Here is a 24555-nt window from a genome sequence, read left to right on the forward strand (position 1 = left end):
TAGGTGGTTGAAATAGCTTATAGCCTCTCTTACATGTTTAATTTGAAGTTTGGATTATTCCTTGATTCAAAACAATGGATTCATTTTTCAAATGCATAATTATAATATTGAATTAAATTGCATTATATAATAATCTGACCTTATAATCTACAAGATTTTCAATAATTTTCTAAAATTTATGCAATATCAGTGATTTAAAAAATTATATTCTAAACACAACATATGATATATGATATTTTAATTGACAAATTTATAATAAATTAAATTATCAACCAATCAAAATTAAAATAATTGAATGGCAATAAATTTAATACTTAAACACCCTAAATATAATACTTTTCCATATCACAAAAAATAAAAATAAAAATAAAATCCAAATAATTTTATAGTAGAGATAGAAAAAAATCTGGCCAAATAACCTACAATAAATCTATACACATCTAAAATCATTTATCTATCTTTCCCAATTACTAAATCTAAGAGATATCAAAATAATGTGGCAAAATGAGCCATTATAAATCTATAGACATAATATTGTTATTTATAACAACTTTTCCTCACATTAACTCTTGAAAGAATGTGGGCAGATCTCAAAAGTAAATTGGCAAAATAAATAGGCAGAAATCCATCTATCTTGTTCAGTAAAACAACTTGGCATCTAATAGGTGCATGCTTGTGCTCCTTTAAAAAATGGGTCCATCAGAAGTTCTGCAGCAGAAGGCCTCACCGATGCTGCCGCCAGGCATTTTTCAATCAACTGTCTCATTTCTTGATTGGTAACCTTTTCCAATGCCGCAGGCCTTATATCAGAACTCACCTTCTTATAAATTTGAGCAACGCTACGGCATTCACTATAAGGAATTTCTAAAGTAACCATCTCCAGCAAACACATGCCGAAAGAATAAATATCTACAAGCTCATTATAATCCTCCTCATATAATTCTGGGGCCATGAATTCCGGAGTACCGAGGACAGTGTGTGCACAACGATCATTTCCCAGTGTAGTGGCAAGACCCAGATCCCCAATCTTCAGAACGCCACTATTGCCATTCACAAAAATATTGCTGCAATTTAAATCTCTGTTAATTACACAAGGGTCATGATTATGAAGATAATGCAATCCTCCCAGTATCTGAAGTGCCCAATTCTTCAAAGCCTTCATGGAGACATGACGGTGCTTCTGGCGGTACTCTCTCAGAGTACCTGAGGTACAGACCTCGGTAATGAAATTCACATGACTTGTCTTTCTATCCAGCCATGCATTGTAGAGCATAATTATGTTCTTGTTCCTCAGAGATTTCAACAGACGGACTTCTGCATAGATCCTCTGTATGGAAGAATCATCTAGGTTTTGCAGAGGCACCTTGTTCCAAGCAACCTCAATACCTTCTTTCTGATCAAAAGCTCGGTATACCTTCTTCATGGCACCACGGCCCAGCAAATCTTCATAGCGACCATACCTACCAGTGGGATCCAGTTCCACAAAAGGTTCCCTGTCCTTATCACAGGTGTCATATTCTACACTAGGCATTTCTCTACCTCCTGTAAAGGAAAGAAAACCCTAGCCCCAGAACTCCAAATTAGGTTCCTCTTCTAATTTGAATTTAATACACTGAAACCCTTGCAGGGCTATAGGAAGACACAGAAATGGAGATTTTCCCTAAATTCGGAAGACGAACAGACAGCAAAGACAGAAGCCTTTGCTTCCTGTGGGATTACTGACGACACTGACAGCATTTTCGCTCCAGAGATACTGAAAAAACAGAGCCGCCAGATTCAGAAAGCTACCTTTGAAGTGTAAAAATTAAAATTGCCCGGCAATCTTAAATCAAACCAAGAAATCCAAAACCCTAGTTCTACACACAAACAAATTCTGTTGGCAGAAAAGAAATCTCGTGAAACTATTTTGATAAACAGAATCCTCGAAAAATAAGACTCTGACCAGAACCATTGCAATGCAGAGTTCCAAACACACAGATCAAGAAAAGCAACCTTATAAAAACAAATAGGAGGATGGAGAAAACATACTTGTGTATCTGTAACCACAGAAATCGCTGAGTCTGTTCTCGTTAACCGAAAAAATATTTAGGTCGATAAGAGGCAGAGCACCCTGAGGACTATCTGTTTGGATAATTATGGGGACTGAATATTCCATAACTGAAAGAGCATTGACACGTTCAGAGTAACTCGTGAGCTTTTCCCAACTTCCTGGATTGCTTTGTTTTTTATGTGGTTTATTGCTAGGTTTTTGATAGATTTTGATTTTCATTGAATTATTTGCTTTGATAAGATAAATAGATGAAATAGATGACATTTAGTTTAACTGAGAGATGGAACAGATTGCTCTCATAAAATAAATAAATAAAATTTAGTTTAATCTAGAGATAGTGTCTTTTTGGAATATATAGATAGAAATGGAATAGATTGCTCTCCTAAAATAAATAAATAAATTTCAGTTTAATCAAGAGATAGTGTTTTTTAGAGTGTATATATATATGTGCGTGTGTTTCTTCAGAATATATAGATATAAATGGAATAGATTGCTCTACTAAAATAAATAAATAGAATTTAGTTTAATCAAGAGATGGTGTTTTTTAGAGTATATATATATATATATATATATATATATATATATATATATATATATATATATGTAATTTTAATTAAAAATTTGGTATAAAATTTGTTTAAGTTGTTTAATTTATAAAAATGCAGTGTTTCTAGAGATTTTTATGGTGCTGAATTTATTTATGGTTTAAAAAACGTATTTTAAATAATAAATAATTCAATGTGAAAAAAACAATTTCATCTACTAGCTACATTGTGCCTTTATTTAGAGAAAAATGTGTAATTATTTTAAATTATTTAAATTTTTACAAAATTGAAAATATTTATTTACACTTTTATAGATTTTAGTAGTGAAATTGTTGTGTGAAGGCCCCTCCCTTGTCTCACAATGAAAAGAGTTTCATACATCTATTTGATTTAAAAAAATAAATTATTATTGTTATCATTATTATTATAAGTTAATAGAATTTTCTAGATGTTATATGAATACAATGTAATTGAATTTATCACAACCTTAAAGTGGAAGAAAACAAGAAGAGATCATTAATGTTGATGTGATACAACTCTCTTTGTTCTTTAAAAGTTGAACAAAATGCTAGTTGTCATTTTTTTTATGGTTAATTTTAGTTAATTTGTATTGTACATTGCCTAGGTGTACATTTAAACATATAATGTTTGTTAAGATAAGGTATGGTATAACTTCTATGTATTGATGGATATGGATAAGTCATTTAATCTTGTAACAAACTCTTTTTAATTATTAAAATATAATGATATAGAAAGTGAGAGTTTACGTTAGTTTAGGTCTATGATAATAAAAAATAAATAAATAAACAAAATAAAAATAAAAATAAAAAAATCATGATCTAGGTCGATTTGGAATTGGATGAAATCCCTAAGGATATTTTTCCACCTTTCAAGAATCTTAGATCATGATAAAACTATACTCATGCATAATATTTGTTGTCAAATTCTTATATGATTGTAGTTAAAAAGAAGGCTTGACTACAGCAATATTACTTTACAATAGCATGGATGCCAGGATCTTGGATGGAGTGGATGTATTATCTTGTCCATATCTAAATCTGGGCTCTTAATAAAATCAAATGCAAACACATAACCAACTTTGCATCTAATCAAATATGTGATGTAGCTTCACATTATGAGATTGTTGAAGCATGTAGGGGGATAATGAGTGTAGAGGGATCATTCAAGGACCTCAAGGAAATTAGAAAATAAAATTCACTTGGGGATTAGGCCATATATCTAATAATGAGGTCAAAGCCCTAGCAATGTATCTAGGGATCACTTTCTTAAAGAATATATGGTAGTGTGATGTGGTGATTGTTGGAGACTCTCATTATCATAAGACCATTGAGCCAAAGAAGAGCCCCCTTCATCCCCCCCTTCGCTTGCACATTTCAAAGATAATCTTACTCCTCCAAGCCTTTGATCAAGCTCATTGCTTTTAGATTAAGTAAAAAAAAAACTCTCACATTGATCAAATAGCCTACATACACGGTATTTTTTTATATCATTGACACAAATTCTCTTCATTGCATTTTTTTATTTGATACCCAAGGATTTTTCATCTCATTGGAGCATTCATAGCCTAAGTACATCATTTTTCGGACTAGCAATTCATTCCTTAACATCATAATCACTCAACACAACAATAGTTTCCTCATACATTTAAAGGTGATTTTCCTCATACATTGCACCTTTCATCCCATTTGCCTAACACCATTTCAAAATGAAGAGAAAGTGAGGATGATTTCCACTTACACTAAGAGGAATTATGAGGAAGAAAGACATCCCCACCAACACAGTGCCCAAAGAGGGATTACTCAACATATCCAACCCAAGAAGTTATTCAACCATCCAATAAGCCTAGATATTAAGGGGCATGGTTCAATTCAAGATGAAGCTAACTAACCAAATCAACTAGGCAACACAATGTTTAAGGGGTGCTACCCTCTTAAGGGCCCAACCTTCAACCAACCAACTCAACTAGGCAATCCAATGTTTTAGATGTGCTACCCCCTTGGGGTCCCATCCTTCTAGGGGCACCTACATTATTCTATCATTTAATCGTGTGAGTTACATAGCAAGGCATCTCTTTCTATCCCGGAGTTTGTGCATATCCATTTTATATTATTTTGTAACTTTTAGTGACATAAATACCTAGATTAGGGTTTTTGAATTGGAGAATTTGTAAGTCTATAAGGCCTCTTGGATTCATTAATAAACTAAGGAAGCTTTTTTTTATCTTCTCCATCGCTTATCTACTTTTGGATCAACTTCAACTTCATCTTATGATTTCTTTATCTCTTCGACCAAATATAGTTTTGTCTTGTGGACTATTTATCTAGCTCTTGTTTGCAATTATCTATTTCTAATCAAGTGAAGCCATTGATTATGGCCCATATGGAAGTTTCTTCCATTTTAATGGGTTAGAGATATTAATTTATCCATTCTTTTATATTTTTCACATTATCTCTTTAAGGAATTCACATAAAGTATTGAAGGTTACTTAGTGGTCCTTAGGGAAATGCAATTCAAACTTAGCATGGAAACTTAGTAGACAAAGGAACGGAGGGAGCAAGCTAACGGAAAAACAATCACACATTCAAGGTGATTCTTTCATTATGAGCTTATCCAACGTATTGTATTGTTTTGGTTTGATAATGGGTAACAATGTGTTGAAAGGTATATTTTTACACAATTATTTAAATGATTAAAATTGAAAATATTTATTTATATTTTGTAATTTTGTAATTTATAGTTTTATAAATTTTAGTAATAAAGTAGTATATGTAAGTGGTTTTTTATTTTTCAAATAAGTGTGTTTAATTTTATTGGATATTATTATTATCATAAGTTTCTATATGTTATATGAATATAATTTGTTAGAAAAGCATAATTTTAAATTAGAAAAATTGAGGAATATTGAAAGAAAAGATTATCACTGTTGATGTGAAACAATTTTGTTTATTTTTTATAAATTGAACAATATATTATTTTTTATAGATTGAACAAAAATGTCAGTTATCAAACTAGTTATCATATTTTTTTCATAGTTAATTTGTATTTTACGATGATGTAGGTGTACATTCATATATTGTTTGTTAAGATATGTATAACTTAAATGTATTGATGAGTATGGATAAGTCATTTAATCTTGTAACATTTTTTTGTTATTGAAAAACAATTATATTAATTTTTACTTGATCTACGTCAATTTGGAATTGGGTGAAACCCCTAAGGACATTTTCCCGTTTTCATGAATCTTTGCTCATGATATAACTTATGCATGATTTCTTTGTTAGATACTTATTTTATTGTAATTGTAAAGAAATTGTGTCTACAACAATATTAGCTTATTGTAGCATGTATGTCATGATCTTGGATGGGGTGGATGTATTGCCCTCTCCAAATCTAAATCCCAAATCTAAATCCAAATCTAAATCCCAAATCTAAATCCAGAAACTTCATTCAGTATAAATATGTGGCATAACTTCACATTATAAGATTTTGAGGCATGTAGGGGGATAATGAGAGTAGGGGGGCCATTCAAGGACCTCAAGGAAATCATAAAATACAATTTTCTTGAGGACTAGACCATCAAACTAATAATTATTTTGAAGTTTTAGCAATGTATCTAGAGAAAAACTTTAAAATTGTCAATCTAATTGGAAATCATCTAAAAAGTTCAATGAGAAATATTAGGTACAAAAGCATGTATGATGTTATTTAACCAATGTATACAATTTAGAATATCCATCCACATCATACCTAAGCCCCATGGGTTGCATATAGATGGAGGCACAAAATGTATATTTTAATTTCAAAATATGTTCATCAAATACAAATTTGAGTCTATTTCATTAAAAAAAAATGCAAAAGATGCATTTTTTATATCAATAATTTATGATGTAAAGGTTATCAATTTGAAAAGCTAAACATGTTCCTATTCTTTGCAATTGGTTATGCAGATGCTTGTGATATAAGAGGAACTATTACAACTAACTCAGAGAAAAGCAATTGATTGTAAGGTATTTATTTTATTAATATGCTTGAAAATTAAATATGGATAGTGTCCTATGTTGTTAAAGAAAAAGATTATATTTACATACATTTAGAATAGAAATAAAGGATAAATATTAGAGTTACTAGCAATTTATAATTTTTAAAATTTAGCATGTATCAAAGAACAAAGCTAATGGTTGAATTCTAATAATTACATAGAAACAAAAAGACAAATATTAACATTACTAGCAACTTGTAATCTTTTTAATTTACCATATAACAAAGAACAAATACATCTGGAATCTAGTGGTTGAATTCTAATCATTGCAGAAGACAAAATAAGAACATTACAAAAGATGCATTTTGAATATGGAAATTTTATAATATGAATTTGAGAAAACTAAATTATGTTTCCATCCTTTAAAAGTGGGGTTATATATATGATTTTGATATGTACATGACATATGACAATTAATAAGGGAAAGACAATGGATTTAAAGGTGTATATAGGTATATGGTTGTGATATGTATAGGAGCATATGCATATTAATTAAGGGAAAGACAATTTAAAAGTGGGGGTAGCCATATGGTTGTGATATGTAATGGGGTATATAGCAATTAATCAAAGAAAAACAATTGATTGTAAAATATTTATTATATAACTATGCTTAAAAGCAGGTGCCACTGTCTTACGTTATTATGAAAAGAGAAATATTATATCAACATAAACTTATAATAAAATAGAATCAACTATCAATAACTTATAATTGTGTATATTTATTACATAACTAAAGTCTAATTACAAATAGCTTATTATAAAAATAGAATCAATTATCAATAACTTATAATTTTGTATATGTATTACACAACTAAAATCTAATTAAAAATAGCTTGTAATTTTGTAAATGTATTACACAACAAGAATCTCACTAAAAAGAGCATTTGGAAATTCAACTTAAATTCTAATAATTGTGGAAGAAAAATGGGTACATAGTAAGTCTAACCATGTCAAAAAAATATTACTCTAAATCATAAAGACTGTTTTAATATAAATTGGTGGTTGTATGTGAAAGTAAAAAAATCGTGTAACATGTGCTACGCTGTAATACTCAGTTCAAGTGGGTAGTTGGAACCATTGAGGTCCTTTTAACTTCTCAAAATTTGTTTTGCATGTTAACTCTTGCTTTAAGATGTCATTCTAATACTTTACACCACCAGAAATTTCTAAATTCCTTATGCTACCTATCAACGACATAGCCATATTTTAGAGTTTCTACTAAATGTTTCATATTATGTGGTTGAAGTAGCTTAGCCTCTCCTACATGCCTTATTTTAATTTTGGATTATGTCTTGATTCTAAACAATGGATTCAATTTCCAAATGCATAATTATAATGTTGAATTAGATTGCATTATATAGAAATCTCACCTTATAATCTACAAGATTTTCAATAATTTTCTAAAATTTATACCATATCAATATTTTAAAATTTTATATTCTAAACAAAATATATAATATATAATTGACAAATTTTCCAATTTATAAAAAAAAAAATTACCAACAAATCAAATATAAAATAATTGAATGGCAATAAATTTAATACCCATAATGTTGTATATAAAATAATTTTCAATAATGTGAAAACTAAGAAACATCTAAATAATTTTATCTCAAAGATTTTTTCATATTAAAAAAAAATCCATAATACAAAAACTGAAAAATAACCAAATAATTTTATTTTTCACTCACTATTCAAACACCCACTAAACATGATACCTATCCATAGCTTTCAAAATTGCAAAATCTAAAACATATCAAAATAATTTGGCCAAATAGCCCACTATAAGTATGTACACGTGTAATATCATTTATCTACCTTTTCAAATTGCAAGATCTAAGAGATCAAAATAATATGGCCAAATAGCTCCTTATAAAGCTATACACATCTAATATCATTTATCTTCTAGATTGTGTTATAGTTATTTATAACAAAATTTTCTTCACATTAACTATTAAAATAAGTGTAAATATAAAGTTGCTTAATACTAACTCTTATGCAAAAAGTAATTGATAATTTTAAATATTAATAATAATTTTATTTATATATATTAAACATAAATCTAAATTAAACATACCTTAATATAATTTTAAATTAATATAATATTAAAAACTATATTAAAAAAAATTAAGTCAAAATTCTATTCATTCATTAAAAAAGAGGTACATCGATTTCAAAATGCAGGTAGTCTTACCCCGACAAGGTTTGTTGACTATTGTGATCAGCATATGACAAAGAAACAAAAGAATAGCTAGAGATGTAGTCCACAACTTAGGAGGCCAAAAGCACCAAAAAACATATAAAACAATAAAAACACCTATAACCATGCTCAATCATATGAAGTAATAGAAGCAAGATTGTTTAGAGTAGTCCCTAGAGGAGGAGGAGGGCGGAAGGGGCACTATACATGCTCTTTGAAGTGCACCATCCATGACTCCAACTTCTCCACTTTCTCTATTAGCAAATTCTTACTGTAGTATACCACCACGACTCATTCCTAAACATGACATTGGAAGTAATGCATCTTGTTCAATGTAGCAGTGAGTGCTACATGTTCTTCATGTTGCACCCTCTCAAAGGTTTCCAGGCGGTCCAATATAGACGGGATCAAATCTCAACAGTTATCCAAACAACAATGATGTTTCGTCATTACTCCATGCCTGGGTCATCTCACTTTCCCTTGGTTGCCTGTGCCCCTTCACCGTGTCCCCCCACCCCGCATCGAAATCCGTGAGGTGCCCCCCCCCCACAACCAACCAACAAACCACCATGACCACCACGAGCCCCGGAAGCCGCCCGACCTCCTTTGCCAACAATGTGACCACCCCAACAGAGCTTGGAGATGCCCTTCCACCATTTCCACTTACAAGTGAGATCCCCAACCACTTGGATTGGCAGAAATTTGGTTCGTCGGGGGGAGGGAACGAGCATTGCCCAGTTATGAACACATCGTAGCAAGGCCAACGACACCAGGAAAAGGTAGAATGAGCAAGAAAATACTAACCCACACCCGAATTATGACTACAGGGAAAATCCCCAACCACGCCATAAAAGCATTAACTAGTCCAGCCAGGGAAGCTACTAGACACCAAGACCCAGTTTGATGGTGAAACATTTAATCACCAACTCGTAGATTCCAACCCCTCGCAAACAACGCACTGCTCATAATCCCTTAGAGAAGACACCCCACCACCACAGGAGACCTTTACAAATGCAAAATCCCATGGGAGAGTTGTTTAGAAGAGGAAACCTACTACCCTGCAGATATAGACGAGAGCTAAAAGTTTGAATACCCAACCACCCACAACAAATCTCCTAGGTTTGATCTAGTTACTATGCACCAGACCCTTATCCCTCTCAGAGAAGCCTGAGGCCACACACGATAAAAGAAAGCAACCAATTCAATTACCATGACATTGGGAGGGGGCACCAGCGGCAGCAGCACCCCCAATCCAAGGCAATATGTCAAACACAGAGGTTCACACTGCTATCTGAGCTCAAGCATCATCCAACCAACTACCACAATAACCAAGCCGCATGCCATAATAGAGTTGCACCACCTTCCATATACCCTGGATGGTTGTAATAGCCTTGGTGAAAATTCTACGTAATAAAAGTTAATAATAATAACCATCGTTGATGGGACATATATTCCAAGCTGAATGTTGGGCCAGACATCCTAGGGTGTGTTCATTTGGTTGTTTATGGCTAAGGAAATTGGAAAAGCCAATGGCTAAGGCTTTGGAAAGGAAAAATGGCATTTTTGGCATAATTATTTATGAAAATAATGGAAATTAGGAGAAAAGGAAGTGAAAGGTCGCAGATTGCATGTGAGGAGGAAAATGAAGAAAATAGAAGCCTCACTCATAAAAGGGCTTCTGAGGACCAGTTCATGGCTTTTGTTGGTTTAATGTTGGAGCTCTCTCATTATTCTCTCTCTCTTTCTCTCATACTCTTGGATAATTAGAGTTTTTCTTGGAGCACTTTAGCATCGAAACAAGAAAGGAAAAGAAGGCAATAGGAAGCAAAGATTAAGCACGGAAAGGAAGGATCAAGCAGCTACAACAATCTTCATTGCAGGTATCTACTTGCATGTGTATTTTCCTTGCTAGATTTGGCATGCGTGGGATTGCATGTGGTTCTTTTCTACCATGGCATAGGTTTTTCTAGGTGCGACAGTATTTTCAGCCTAACCTTGTCATTTCCTAATATCTTTGATGAGATGGGTTCCCTCATACGGTTTATGTGAGATGGCTAGATTGGATTTGGAGATAAGTGGGGTAGATCTCTTAATTGAAAAGCACATGGCCTGAGTGGTCCCTAAACCAGTTTTAGGATAACGAAGCCACTGGCATAGTAACCCCTAAACCAGAATGTGGGTTGCAGTAAATCCAGATTGTGTGCGTCGATGGGCCTAGGAATCCTTATCGGTGCATGGTGGGATATACGATAAAGCCAAGAGGTGTATTTTCTCTTCGTTAGCCCTAGTGATCCTGAGATGGGATGCATGGTAAATCCTGGAGAGTATTTCTTGGTTTAGGGCCTAATGATCCCTAGATCGGACTGTGGATGCGTAGTAAATCCTGAAAGACTAGGAGGCACTCAAATACCTCACGATGTAGGCAGAGAATTCCGGTGGCATCCATGTTGATCGGTTTTTTTGATGTGTTCTATGAGTCCCACATTCATGCTTGGAGTATGGCACGGGGGTGATTGGATGAAGAGATACTTGGCTTAACCAATCTATGGTCGGGTGGAACGTGGTAGTCCCATCTCTGGTTGGTTTATTGCTTCATTAATGAGAAATTCATTCCCTTGACTTTTATGTGTAAATGTCTATTGTATATGTGGATTTTGATGGTTGATATGTTTATGGTATTTTTGTTCCTATTATGTTGGTTATATGTATATTTTATGACAGCAGCTATGTATGGCTCTCAGCATGTTCTTACTTGTATAGGAATGGATAATGTGTCTATGACCTAATAAATGATAATGCAGCAAATGACATGAGGAAGCAATGGTTCATAGCGATTCTCATATAAGTATGAGGTCCCTACACTTAATTTTGTTGTTTACACTTCTAGGTTACATGTTGATGATATGTTTGGAGAAATGCACTTAATTTTGTTGTTTACACTTCTAGGTTACATGTTGATGATATGTTTGGGGAAATGTATGCCATGCCTGGTAGGGGTCTGGTTATGGTCCTTTTTAGCTTATTGCTTTTACATCATTGTTTCCTTGTATTTTTATTGATTCTAAGCTATCATACCATTATGGGCAGTCACCAAGGTCACTGGCATAGAACTGACAACTTTTGTCTCTAGTCGTTGGAAGGCAAGCATGTGCGAGTGACTTTGGGTTTCTGGTCGCTCCCTTTCCCATAGCATGAGAGTGACTATGGCCTAAGAGATCTAGAACAACAGTGAGACCCAGGGACAGGCTATCTGAGTGGCTAACTTGTCTCCTGAGGGTTTTTTTTATGATGTTGGATGATTGTGTGTGACGTTTCGTCAATTCCACTTCCTTTAGGTCACATAGGCATCGAATACGATCATAGTATCATCTCGTCTCATGTTTACCCCATTGGGCATGGTTAATTGGGTGGATGTGGGACTAGGTTGTTCCTAAATGTGGTATCAGAGCATGGTTCAACTCTCGGACTGGATGGGTGGTGTGCGTTGGTCATGCATGCATGTCAGTTGCATGTGTGCCTCTTACACTTTCCCTTCATGTGCTTGTTGCATATGCTTGATGATGACTACGGTTGTAGTATGGTTATCATGGAGAATTTGATATTGATTTCGTGAAATGTAATTGTCATGAGTATGTGGTTGGTTTCATATGGTTATGTGTCACTTACATGTTGATTTTATGTCACTTACTTACATCCTTGTAGGCTAGGTTACATTCTTGAATACTTTGACTACATGTATCAGTCTTGTAGGTTGATTACAAGAACTCATCGCTTATGTTCGACTACATGTGTTTATGTGTATGTGTAGTTGGTTAGGCATTGCTTATGAATACTGTTGGTTGCATGTGGAAATGTGTACAGTGGAGTAATGGTGGTTGTCATGCATGAGGTCATATCATGCATTGTTTATATGGCCTTGCATGGATGATCAGACCCTAAGTAGAGTGATGTTTATGTGTTGATACATTTATTTGCTTATGTCTATATGTTGTTATGATTATTTTATACATGTATCATGTTGATTTGGTAATCTTGTATACAAGGTATCCTCCCCGAGCTATACTAAGGTGCATTGATTTACTATGATTTTGTTTATCTGAAATATTATGCATTAGATAGAGGGGGATTAACGTGTTATAGAGTTTTGAGAACCCAACGTTTCGAACTACCAAGTGAGTCCATCATCAGGGGATGTGTCAATAGATATTCTTCAAATCTTAATGATGTATCCATGAGCTATTTTTAGGGTATATATATATATATATATAGGTTATTAAGGAAGGATATGTGAAATTAGGTTGGACTTTTTTTATTATTTTTAATAATAATAATAATAATATTATTATTATTATTATTATTATTATTATTATTATTATTATTATTATTATTTATTATTTTTAATTTATTCTTGTATTTAATTAGCTAATTAATAAGTTAGATAGGTGGCTTAATTAATTAATTTATTAAATAGGTTAAAGGGATAAATAAATAAATTAATTAATTTTATAATTTATAGATTTAATTATTATGTTTAATAATTTTATTTATATATAAAATTAATTATTTTAAATAATGGTTTGCTTGATTTATTAATTTTTTTAAATTAATTAATTATTTATTTGTTTGTTTTATTTATTTTTTATTATTATTATTATTTATTTTTTTATTTTTTTAAGAGTTGATTAATTAATATTTTTTTATTTATTCTTTTATTAATATGTTTATTAATTTATTAATTTGATTAATTAAATAATTAATTGATAAGTTATAAATTAATTACCTAATTTTATTATTTGATGATTTAATTATTATATTTATTACTTTTATGTCAAATTATCAATTACTTAACTACTTGATTTGATTTAATTAATTAAAAGAATAGATTGATTAAATTATTTTTATTATCTATTATTTATTAATATGTCTATTAATTTATTTCTTTTTTACTAATTAAATTATTCATATTTGATTAGTTAGTTTTATTTAATTTATATATACAATTAATTAATTAATCTTTGTAGGATTGGTGAGATATTTTTGCTATAGAATTATCTATAATTCCTAAGGTTAATTTTTAATTGTTTGGATTTATTAGGAATTATAGATAATTCTGTAGCAAAAATATCTCACCAATCCCAAAAGGATAAATTAATTAATTGAATAAATAAATTAAATAAAACTAACTAATCAAAAATAAATAATTTGATTAGTAAAAAAGAAATAAATTAATAGACGTATTAATAAATAATAAATAATAAAATTAATTTAATCAATCTATTCTTTTAATTAATTAAATCAAATCAAGTAGTTAAGTAATTGATAATTTTACATAAAAGTAATAAATATAATAATTAAATCATCAAATAATAAAATTAAGTAACTAATTTATAACTTATCAATTAATTATTTAATTAATCAAATTAATAAACATATTAATAAAAGAATAAATATTAATAATAAAATATTAATTAATCAACTCTTAAAATAATAATAATAATAATAATAATAAATAAATAAATAAAACAAATTAATTAATAAATAATTTAAACAAATTAATAAATCAAGCAAACCATTATTTAAAATAATTAATTTTATATATAAATAAAATTAGTAAACATAATAATTAAATCTATAGATTATAAAATTTATTTATTTATTTATTTATTTATCCCTTTAGCCTATTTAATAGATTAATTAATTAATCCACCTATCTAACTATCTAACTTATTAATTAGCTAATTCAATACAATAATTAATTAATTATTAATATAAATAATAATATATGATATTATTATTTAAAAAATGGTTGACGTAATTTCTCATATCCTTCCTTAATAACCTATATATATACCCTAAAAATAGCTCATGGATACGTCATTAAGATCTAAAGAATATCTATTGACGCATCCCGTGATGATGGACTCACTTGGTAGTTCGAAACTTTGGGTTCTCAAAACTCTATAACAGGTCATTCCTCCTCTATCTAAAACTATCCTCACCTGTATGGATTCATTATTTAATATTATGCATTGCAAGAAGAAATATCAAATGGCTAGCAAGATGGTTGACTACAAAGACTCTCCCTATGAATCTGAAGAGCAGTATGGTGTTGGGAATCCTTCCGATTTGGTTGTTACATTAAGTAATTAAAAGGAAGAGATAAGGAGTAGTAAGGCAGATAATGATCGGATCATACAGGCATAAGAGAAGCAAGAAGAGGTTAATGCTATCCTTCTTAAGAGTTTGTTAGAATTGTAGTGACAAGGGCCACTTCGGATTAGCCATGGGCATGAGGATGAAACTAATGGGGCATATGGAAGAAGGCCTCTATAGTATACCTAGGGGGGATATTATGGGGTACAGAGGGAGGTACCCAAGGGAATAATGTAATAATGTGATAGGCCATAGTTAAAAAATAAAGTGGTTAACCCGCATCATGTAATGGACCACACGTAGTTAACAATAATGTGATAAGCCCATTGTATTAGATATATGGTATTGAGAGACCCATGATATTGTATGTATGAAGCCTACCACCTATAATAGATCTGACCTGCAAATATATAAAATTAGAAATATGCCCATAAATAACAAGATCTGAATATATAAATGCTTCTCTTTATTCAGCAAAACCTTTCAGGTTGGGTAACACCATACAATCACCCCTTAAGGAAGGAGAACACTCCATAAGCCATATGTTTTCCAATACAATAATCCTTCACATCTATCCATGGAGAGTCTCTAGCCTCTATATAGGCTTCATACATACAATACCATGGGTCTTGCAATACCATATATATAATACAATGGGCTTATCACATTATTTTTAACTACTTGTGCCCTTACATGATGTTGGTTAACCACTTTATTTATTAACTATGGCCTATCACATTATTACATTTTTCCCTTGGGTACCTCCCTTTGTACCCCATAATATCCCCCCTAGGTATACTACACAATCCATGCCCAAAATCATGTTATACGATCCAAATGGAAATACATTCAAATGTGTTGTTGTAGGCATACCATTTAACTCAAATGCGCAAGCTCTAACCAAAAGGTGAAATCTCTTCTTTGTGCCTGTAGCCAACTGTACAAACCAAGATTCTGCATGCACTTATTTTCTCAAACCATACTTATCCACTATGTCGGGGTTAATATCACTATAATTAGATCATGGATCAATCAAAATAGAAACAACTTGATCACAAAGCTTAGCGTCCATATCAATGATAGATTGTTGATGATCTGCATGCTTGTTGTCTACAATAGTGTAAATCTGAGGAATGTTATGACCAACATCCCCAACTATATGCACCTCCTGAGCACTATAGATCTGGGATCTACCATCCTAATACTGTGTACAATCCCTCTTACGATGATCCTTGCCACATATCCAACACTGCAACGGTGTTCTACCATCACCTCTAATATGTTGCTCTCCATGTCCCTTCTCAACTATATTAAACTTAGTGTAAAGGAGCATATGTTTCTCACTTGTATCTTGAGGTCTTCCCCACTTTTGTGTCCATTTTCCTTTAACCTTCTCATTTTTGTTCAAGTGATGCTTAGGCTCAACTTTGCACTTCAATTGCTCATAACAATGTTTCAACTTTCAAATGGCCTCCTCCAACAATCTAGGTGCATCGAACTCAATGTGGTCTCCATATACTATTGGTAATACACTAATGAATCTCTTAACCTTGGCATTTTCCTCCTTGAGGTAAGGAGCATATCTCAACAACTCCAAGAACATGCTAGTACACTCATCATCTGTGATGGAACCCATCTGCAACTCATAAAACTCCTTAGGTCTATCATCATAGTACCTTTCTAAAAAATACTTCTTCTTGAACAACCTCTCAAATTCATTCCAAGTCAATTTATCCTCTCAAATACCTTTAACATTATTCACATCCTCCCACCATATATTTTCTTTCCCTTTAAGATTGAAAGTGGTTATATTTGCTTTCATTTTCTATGAATAACAATGCAACCTGAAGAAATTCCTCATACAAAGCAACCATGCCTTTCATCCTATGATTTCTTCATATGTCCATCAAATGTAGGTGTCTTTTCTTTCTTAAAATCATCCGGAAAATATCCCTTGTCAGGCCCCCTGTAAGGATGATAACGATGATGATTATAATTCCTATTTGAGCCCAAACTAGAATAGTACATGTGATTATCACCCCTCCTATCCAGAGTGTCCAAGTACCTACTATCTATGATCATGTCCTCTCTATCTGATCTATACTCACCATGAAACCTGTTACCATATTCCCCATTACTTTTTTCCTCATGTTCATGGTTGATCCAAAGTGGTCCCTGTCATTGCAATTCTGACAAACTCTGAAGTTTCACTATATTTAACTCTGCTTGTTTCTCATGTGCCTGTATGATTTTGTTATTGTCTAATTTTCAACTCCTTATTTCTACCTTTAAGATTCTCAGTGTGTCTTCCAAATCATAAGAGTTCCCAACACCACTTTACTCATCTTATCCATGGGGGGGTCTAGGGAATTGTAGTCTACCATCTTGCTATTCATCTTGATATTATTCTTGCAAGGTATATCATGTCAGCTAAACTAAATCACAATGAACCAACATACCTTAGCGTAATTCAGAGAGGATACCTCATCTGCAGGATCAACAAATCAGCGTAATACATATAAAACATTTTGGGTGTGTGTTATATTCTTTCCATCCCAACCCCCCTTTTGTTCTGGGGGTTAGAGGGGGGGAGCCAACCCCCCTTCGTTGTGTCAGGCGCGGGGGTGGTCATTGGGGGGGCAAAGCCCCCTCTGTCGAGGGGTTTGAGGGGGGCGGCATCCCTCTACGAGGTCTGTGGTAGCACCCTGGGGAAATTGTTTTTTGGACCCTATATTGGGTGGTCAAACCTACCTATGGTTTTGTGCATGGTTTTTGCACATGGTTTTAGGCATGATGGTTTTTTTCCCATGGTATTTTGTAGATCCAGTCAAGGGAACTACGGTTATGTTCTAATACAGGGTTTATGGATGCTTCGACATGTGTGTGTGTGTGTCTATATATATATATATATATATATATATATATATATATATATATATATATATATTGTAACATTGAAAGGAATATAATGAAAAATCAATCTAGTAGTCCCAGTTTTGGGATCCAGGGAAAAACTTTTGTGTATATTTGTTTTATTTTTATGCTCTCGCCATTTTTTATTTTTTGTTTTTAGAATTCGTATGTGGGCAATTTATGTACATGGTTAAAACCTACAAAACATAATCATGACAACATATAGAAATATAAAACATAAGCATATAACCATATAACCATCATTCTAGCTAGAGTCAAGTCATCAATGCATGACCATATCAACTACATGTTAGAAAATTATATATTACAGAGTAATGGAACACATAGAATATTGCATAAATATAAACACAGAAAATGTATAAAACCAGAGAGACACAAATATATGTGGTTCACCCAGTTTGGGCTATGTCCACCCCGAACAGCCAGTCCTTCCTTTCTATTATCCAGCAAAATGAAGAGACACAACCTAAAGCAGATCCGCTGTAATATCCTCTTTTTTCTCTTACAATCTCACCTCTCTATTTCTTGCTCAGGGAATTCACATCTATTACATAGCCTCAATACAATGCCCTCATACAAAGAGAGGGGTTGCCTTCTAGGGCAAAAAACCCTAAACTAAACATAAGTTCTACCGTTAGATCATCTGCCTAATGAATGGTCTAGATTGACTAGAAATTACTATACTTTTACAAGGAAAATTTACATATGTTTTTAGCTTCAGGGGCGCTGCCCCCGAAACCCCCGTCGAGGGACTACTGGCCCCCCAACCCCCCAGCTGAGGGGGATCGACCCCCCCCCCCCCCCCCCCCCCTCGCGGGGGGGGGAAAGTCCCCCCCGCACACCCACCCACCCCCCCCCTCACATGGAGAGGTGTAAAAACTTCTTGGCGTATACATCCGGCTGAAACAAAAACCTCTAAATAATCATGCTCCAGACCCAACAATCTCCCACTTGGAGAAATTGTAACAACTCCACTGCTACTTCATTTGCTGGACAATAACTCCTCTTTGGACCTGGTTGTTTCTCATCTTCATCGTCATCCTTGAAGACCAATTGAAACTGAGCATATTCTCAGTTTCTCCCTGGTTACAACTTTTGTTAACATATCTGCAGGATTCTAGCTAGTGTGTATCTTTTTTAGCTTCAACTCTCCATCTTCCAACACTGATCGTATGAAATGGTACTTGAGTTGTATGTGTTTAGTCCTGGAATGAAATGTTGAATTCTTTGCAAGATGAATGGCACTTTGGCTATCACTATATAACATGTCCATATCATGCTTCTTACCCAATTCAACCATAAAACTTTGTAACCAAATCATTTCTTTACTAGCCTCTGTAGCAACAACATACTTTGCTTTTGTTGTTGAAAGTGCAACAACACTTTGGATTTTTGAAACCCAACTTACAACTATTCCACCTACAGTAAATACATATCCTGTAGTGCTCCTCCTATTATCTTTGTCACCTGCCATATGTGCATCAACTTAACCCTGTAGAGAAATGTTTGAACCACAAAAGCATAATACTTGATTTGTGGTACCTTTCAAATATCTAAGAATCCATTTCATTGCCATCCAATGTTCCTTTCCTAGATTGTTCATGTACCTGCTTACAACTCCCACTACATGTGCAATATCAAGCCTTATGCAGACCATTGCATACATTAAGCTTCCAACTGTTGATGCATATGGAACTTTAGATATATAATCCATGTCTTCTTGGGTCTTTAGGCACATTTCCTTACTAAGTTTGAAATGGCTAGCAAAAGGTGTACTAATTGGTTTTGCATTGTGCATATTAAATATTTTCAACACCTTTTTGTATGTACTCATTCTAAGACAATGTTAATTTGTTATTTTTCCTGTCTCTAGTTATTCTCATACCAAGGATTTGTTTTGCAGCTCCCAAATCTTTCATTGCAAATGAATTTGCCAATTTTCTTTTGAGCACATTTATTTCCTACATGTTAGACCTTGCAACAAGCATGTCATCCACATACAATAACAATATAATATAGCTTCCATCATTTTGCTTTTTCAGATAAACACAATGATCAGAGTGACATCTAGTATAACCTTTTTCAGACATAAACTTGTCAAATTTTAGATACCACTGCCTTGGAGCCTGTTTTAAGCCATACAAGCTCTTCTTCAACCTGCACACTAGTTTCTCCTTCCCTTTCACCTCATATCCTTGTGGCTACTACATATATATCTCTTCTTCCAAATCCCCATGGAGAAAGGCTATCTTTACATCTAATTGCTCAAGATGCAAATCTTCAACTGCTACTAGACTTAAAATAGTTCTGATTGAAGTCATTTTAACAACAAGAGAAAATATTTCATCAAAATCAATACCTTTCTTCTGTGCAAACCCCTTCACCACAAGTCTAGCTTTGTACCTCTGTTTTCCTCGTTCTTCTTCCTTCAACCTGTAAACCCATTTATTCTGCAATGTAGTTTTTACCTGCACGAAACCTGACTAAGTCCCAAGTCTTTTTATGCATTCAGGAGTCCATCTCTTCTTCCATGGCTAGCTCCCACTTCTTCCTTCTTTCAACTTGCATTACTTCTTCATAACATTCGGGTTCACCAGAATCAGTCAACAATAAATAATATAATGAAGGAGAGTATCGTTCAGGGGGTATACTTATCCTGGTAGATCTTCTAACACCACTTTCAGGTGTTTGGGGTGCCTGTTGCTGTTGTGGTGGTTGTTGTTGTTATGGTTGTTGATTATTATTATTTTCAGGCACCTTTACTTTTTCAGTGATCTCATCAAGAACTGTGTATTCCTTGTTTTCTTTTTCCTATTTCTTTTCCTGCAACTGATTCTTATACAAGACCTTCTCATTGAATATTACATCTCTACTCCTAATTATTTTGTGATTTTCATAATCATATAAGCGATAACCAAAATCATTAACACCATATCCAATAAATGTACATTTCTTTGATTTTTCCTCAAGCTTTGTTCTATTTTCTTTATTAATATGGACAAAATCCTGACAACCAAAAGGCTTTAAAAAAGAGTAGTTTACCTTTTTACCTGTCCATGCTTCCTCTAGAACACCACCATCCAAGGAACTTGAAGGCCTATGTTTATTATATAAACAGCAGTATCTACAGCATCTGCCCAAAACTATAAAGGCAATCCTGCATGCAATCTCATGCACCTTGCACACTCCATGATTGTTCTGTTCATCCTTTCTGAAACACCATTTTCTTGTGGTGTTCTTGGAACTGTCTTCTCTCTGTGAATTCCATGCTCTGAATAGTACCTATCAAACTCTTTGCTGCAATATTCACCTCCATTATCTAATCTGAGTCTCAATCTCAACCAAAGCTTTCCATTTCTTGAAAGTATCAAATACATCATATTTATTCTGAATACAATAAATCCAAGTTTTTCTAGTTGCATCATCAATAAAAGTAACATAATAATGACAGCCACCGAGAGATGATACTTGAGTAGGTCCCCATACATCTGTATGCACAAGCTCTAATTTTTCGCTCTTCTTTTATTTCCCAACTCTGAGAAATATGACTCTCTTCTTCAAACCCAGCAGCAAATTCCTTGAGTGAAGAATCTTCATCCCCTTCTCACTCATGTGTCCAAGCCTATGATGCCATAATGTTGCATCTGTTCCTTTGGAAGTTAAAGCATTAACAGAGTTTGAAATACCATTTCATAAAAACAATGTACCAACCTTTTTGCCTTTTTCTATTACCAGGGCTCCCTTGGTGACCTTCCAAGCTTTATCTGTGAAAGTTATCACACATCCTTCACTGCCTAACTGCCCTGTTGAAATCAGATTTTTCTTCAGATCTAGAACATGCCTTACCTCCTTTAGTAGCCATTGGTTTCCATTATGTTGTTTTATAAGAACCTTACCCATTCCAACAATTTTATAGGGTTTATCATCACCCAAACGGACTTGTCCAAAATCTCCTTGAACATAGTCAAAAATATTTCTTATTAGGTGTGGCATGGAATGAGGCCCCTAAATCTACCACCCAGGAATCAGTAATATGTTTCGAAAGAAAGAATCAAAGCATCTTGTAACACCTCACCTGTCACATTTGCTTCATGGTTGTTTTCTTGTTGTGCATCTCCTTCTTTTCCCTGTTGAGATCTACAGTCTTTCTTTAGGTTTCCTTTCTTTCCGCATTTCCAACACACTATCCCCGACCTGGACTTGGATCTGCCTTTCCTTGATTTACTGCCGTATTCTGAGCTCTTTCCTCTTTCCATTTTTCTTCCCCTAGACTCTGCACTCAAAGCATTACCAGAGGTCTCACCAGAGCTTTTCCGTCACATTTCCTCGCTAAGGATAGCGCTGACAACATCATCAAACTTTAAAGTACTAGATCCAGAAATAGAGTTACTAATGGCCATTACTAAACCATTCCAACTTTCTAGCAATGAGCACAAGAATAACAAAGCTCTAACTTCATCATCAAATTTTACCCCTACATAACGTAACTAACTTGTAACAGTATTAAAATCATTTAAATGGTCTGCAACAGATCCACCTTCCGACATCTTCATATTAAATAACTGTTTCATAAGAAATACCTTGTTTGAGGCCGAGGGTTTTTCATATAGTTTTTCCAACGCCTTAATCAAACCCTTTGTCATTGTTTCCTTCGAAATGTTGAAGGCGACCGATGCTGCGAGGCACAATCGTACTGTTCTGAGTGCCTTTCTATTGAGAAGGTTCCATTCTTCATCTTTCATACCCGTCGGCATCTTTGTTTTCCCACCCAATGGTAGGTATAGATCTTTCTGATACAGATAATCTTCCATCTGCATCTTCCACATCTAGAAGTTTTGGTCGTCAAATTTCTCGACCCTAAACTTACCATCTTCCGCAATTTCTCACACTCAAACAAGGAACCCTTCTTTCCTGCGAGTTTATCAACCAAATAGACCTTCGGCTCTGATACCAGTTGTTAGAAAAATATTATATATGACAGACAAATGCAAGACATATAATATTGCATAAATATAAACACAGAAAATGCATAAAACCAAAGAGACACAAATATACATGGTTCACCCAGTTTGGGCTACGTCCACCCCGAACAGCCAGTCCTTCCTTTCTATTATCCAGCAAAATGAAGAGACACAACCTACAGTAGATCCGCTGTAATATCCTTTGTTTTCTCTCACAATCTCACCTCTTTGTTTCTTGCTCAGAGAATGCACATCTATTACACAGCCTCAATACAATGCCCTCATACAAAGAGAGGGGTTGCCTTCTAGGGAAAAAAACCCTAAACTAAACATAAGTTCTACCGTCATATCATCTGCCTAATGAACAGGTCAGATTGACTAGGAATTACTATACTTTTACAGGGAAATTTTACATCTATTTTTAGCTTTGGGTGCACTGCCCCCAAAACCCCCATTGGGGGACCGCTGGCCCCCAGACCCCCCATCTGCGGGGAATCGGCCCCCTGCATGGAGGGGTGTACAAACTTCCTGGGATATACATCCGATTGAAACAAAAACCTCTAAACAATCATGCTCCACACCCAACACTACACATACCATGACCACATGCATAACAACAACCATCACACCAATGTACACTTGACCACATGTGAATACTAACGTGCATAACAATGCATAATCAAGCATACACTCATGACAACACACTCCACAACAACACCATCAAATTCCCATGATGACCTCACTACAACACCTTGCAAATGCAATAAGAACAAGGTCTTACAATATAAGAAACACATATGCAATCAATGTGAATGCATGACCAACACACAACCCATCTAGACTGAGGGGTGAACCATGTTTTGATACCACTTTCGAATGACCTTCCTCCCACATCTACCCAAGTAACCAACCAACCAAGGTAAATATGCGACGAGAAGTTACTATGACATGATTTGAATCCTTATGTGTCAGTTAAGGAGGTGGAACCAATGGAAACACACCATACAATACCTTTTTCACCTGCTACAAGACTCCCATAATTCATCCCAGTCATTCCCCTGACCATCCCCCTGGGTCCCAGTGAGTTTTATATGATTAAACCCCTAGACGCTCCCTTGATATGGACAAGGGTTCATTTGGGAGGCTCCAAACGCTTGCACAATAAGGCATGCGTGCATCTAGGGACTTTTCTCCTCAAACCTATACCTGCGACCCCGAGATTTGTGCCATTTTTCAAGCCTAGAATCTAGGTCACTGCCCAAAAACCCATGTAGCTTTCAAAATCCATAAATTACATGATGAAAAGACTTACAAATCAAGTCTAACTCCAGGACTAGGCCTGACCATCACCAACCGAGACTAACATTCTTTCAAACACTTGGCATCAATGCAATCTATAGGAAATGAATACAAGACATAACATAAATGATTGATAACTCATATGAGACTTAACAAGAAGGATCACCACCATCTTCCTTTAATTTTTTTGACATCAATTAGGTATTGCATCCATTATCCTTTCATTTACAAGTAAATACATGAAATAACTATGACAATAACCAGTCATATAACCAACATTAAACCATGTAAATAACAATGAGATAAAAACTATTAAGGTCACATAATAACAAGTACAAAAGGGTGAGGACCAG

General features: G+C 33.9%; 1 pseudogene; it reads right to left on the reverse strand.

Moving 5' to 3' along the window:
• Nucleotides 1-658: 658 nt before the first annotated feature.
• On the reverse strand, nucleotides 659-1531 carry LOC149201290 (putative serine/threonine-protein kinase WNK11 pseudogene; annotated as a pseudogene).
• Between the last annotated feature and the right edge of the window lie 23024 nt (nucleotides 1532-24555).

This window comes from Pinus tabuliformis, chromosome 2_1 (genome assembly GCF_031772625.1).
Source record: "Pinus tabuliformis cultivar Carrire ecotype Pingquan chromosome 2_1, CPIR1, whole genome shotgun sequence".
Lineage (NCBI taxonomy): Eukaryota > Viridiplantae > Streptophyta > Pinopsida > Pinales > Pinaceae > Pinus > Pinus tabuliformis.